Below are 3,105 nucleotides of genomic sequence, written 5' to 3' on the forward strand. Positions count from 1 at the left end.
CTCTCTCTCTCTCTCTCTCTCTCTCTCTCTCTCTCTCTCTCTCTCTCTCTCTCTCCCTCTCTCTCTATCTGTTTCTCTCTCGCATCCATACACACACATACACACAGTCCTATACACACATTCTGGATCGTTTTCTTCTACCTTTCTCTCTCTCGCTTTTTCCCTTTAAATATTGTTCTCCCACGATATGTAGCCGTCCTTGTTTGCCACGAACAGTACTTTCATCCCTCTTCGATATTGCTTTCGCACTTTCCAAGTTCGATGTCTCTGTCATCTCTTTCCTTTCTCTCTCTTATCGTCAGGTCATCTAACTTTCCCACTCTGTCTGCCTGTTTGCTTCTCTCTCCCTCCTCCTCCCTTTCTCTCGCTCACATACACACATATACACACACAACCCGCAAACGCTCGGTCTCTCTCTCTCTCTCTCCCCTCGACTCTGACCGACACTCACAAGGATGGCCACGATGACGTAACGAAACACGTGACTATCGTTTAGCCAATAACGGACGACCAGTTTAAATCTCGCGGGCACCGAAGACCCCACCTAGCGGGCTGGCTTCAGTGCTGGTTATCATCGAATGTACATGCAGGATTGAGCCATTACCTGGTGCTTGGCGTTATAGGTATAATTATATAGCGTCGCGATACACATCGAGTAATGGTGATTTGTGGCCGCTCCTCCGCACACATGCTCAATTCTCTACGTAGCCACGTGGTAGACACAATACATACGATGCGCTGCGATTGCTCCTATAGGCATGATGAAGTATCGACGTTCAAACTTGATAGTATCTTAATAAATTTTGTCTTCGCGTTCTCTTTTCTTACTATGAATATGAATCATTATACCATCATGTCACTATATCATTATATCATCATGTCATCGTATTCGTGACATATTCTTTACTGACGTAGCGCATTACAAATTATATTGTTCGATAAGAAGGAGAAATATTGTATAATTGTATTTCTTTCTATGAGAGAAATATATACATGACAAATGAATATTAAAATTATATTTTGCACAAACTGTGTGAGGAAAGATACTGCGTGAAATTCAAAGAATGTGTCATGAAATAGTAAATGTGATGTCTACTGAAACCTCATTCGACGCAGCTTGAATAATTTAGAAAAGTCAATTCGCACGACGTCCCATTAATTTGGATTCGCGCGAGAATAAACTCTGCGCTGCGAAATTGCGTTTCGCCATGCGGCCAATTCCGCTTCTGGCGAAATTTAAATCGAGCCCACCTAAACTCGGGACAGAATTTAGAGCTGGAAGTGCCCGGTGGACCATGCGCGCGCTGCAGTCGCCGCCGGCGCATACATCATCCGATATTTATTTGTCGCTCTTCCTGAAGAATTTAAAGCGTGTGGAAGCTCCTACTTTTTTCGTCCAGCTACGGCAATGAACAGTTTTGGAGAAGATACCGTTATTATGGCGCATGACGCAACGAATGGTATCGACAAGCCCGATATATTGAACAATAAATAATGTCGAGACGTAAAATCGATGAATTGAAGCCCCGACTGCTTTCTTGCTTCGCGTGCTTGTTTTGCAGGACAATATTAAATCCGCAAACTGTGTAAATATGCGAAACAAAACAAAACAATATATTTATAGCAAAAAACGCAAACCTGATAGGTAAGATATATCCTAGATATTTTACTGTGACTCTATGCAGCGTAGCTATATTATGCGACGAATGTATACATTTATATAACGAGCAGTCCATTATTTTACAAGTGATATATGATTGAAAAGAGCTGCAACCAATGATTTATACATCTGGTTCTTTGGACAATTTGTAAAATTCTCGTCAAAAAGTTATTCAAATTCTACAGAAGCAATTATTTTGTTGCAATTATTATTTCTATTTACAGTATTTAAGTGAGGCGTTTTCTAAGCAATAAGTAAGTGAATATGTAATTGACGATAAAGGCACGTGGTGGCAAAGATGTTTCTGGGCGTTAAGGTGGGGGTCAGGAAATCCGAGTGCACGTTAGCCGTTTGACGGAATGTTATTGCGGCCATAATCGCAGGCGCCAACAGGTGCGAGCCCGCACAAGCCTATACGCGAGTGTATGTGTGAGCTTGCAGTGGTGTACGTCTGTGAGTCGATGTACCTATATTACCGCCATAGGGCAATAAAGACCCCCATCCCTATAATCTGTGGCGGAAACAATAACTAAACAGGCAGGCAAGCCAACTAGCCAATCGGCACTGACCCACTACCAGTCGTTCGTAATGCTAATGGCCACCAGACTGTCAATACTTTGACACTTTATTCTCATAAATGACCGCTTTACCTTTTATACCACATTTTTGCTTTCGCTACGAAAAGTTACGAGATATTGTAATTTATAACATTGTGCACTTTGCTGTTTGAAATTTTATAAAAGTATTATCATACGCCAAATGTATGTTATTAATACTTATTATTTTTTCTATGCCACAAAATTTGAGCGCTTTTTTAAAAAATGAGAAATGTGTTCAGTTATTAAATTCTCTCGATTAAATTAAGTAATAATTTGTAATTAAGTATTAGATGTTAAATACTAGTGTTATCATGTAATAAATAACTGCACGGTTCTCTTTACTGTAGAAAAGCTCTTAAAATTTTTTAAAATGTTTCTTTAATCAATTTTTTTATTTTTTATGGCATTCTTGCTAAATTGAAAAGTAGAGAACAGGAAAGTCATCTTATGGTTTGTTGAAAAAAAAGTGAACATCATACTTACAGTTTCAATAGTGGATTTTACAAGATATTTGATTCATCTCTGTTACACATTCAATGTCCTTGTTACAGTCCTGTCTGCACCATGTGAATACACATCTCATCACGCATGTCCGTACGCGTACGAATTTACCTGCACTTATATATATGACAATGCTACATGTACAAAATATCAGTGTTTCCGCAAAAGTTCAGTGGAAATGGCTTATATATATTTGTATTCCACGCATGTGTTCGTAGATACATTGTCAACAGCTTGTTTAGATTGAATAGATGTAAGTCTAACTTTATACACATATTATACATTTTATATATATATATATATATAAAATGTATAATATGTGTATAAAGTTAGACTTACATCTAT

Source organism: Odontomachus brunneus, unplaced genomic scaffold (assembly GCF_010583005.1).
Source record: "Odontomachus brunneus isolate Ranch 3 - 2012 unplaced genomic scaffold, Obru_v1 Obru_scaffold_013, whole genome shotgun sequence".
NCBI classification, from domain to species: Eukaryota; Metazoa; Arthropoda; class Insecta; order Hymenoptera; family Formicidae; genus Odontomachus; species Odontomachus brunneus.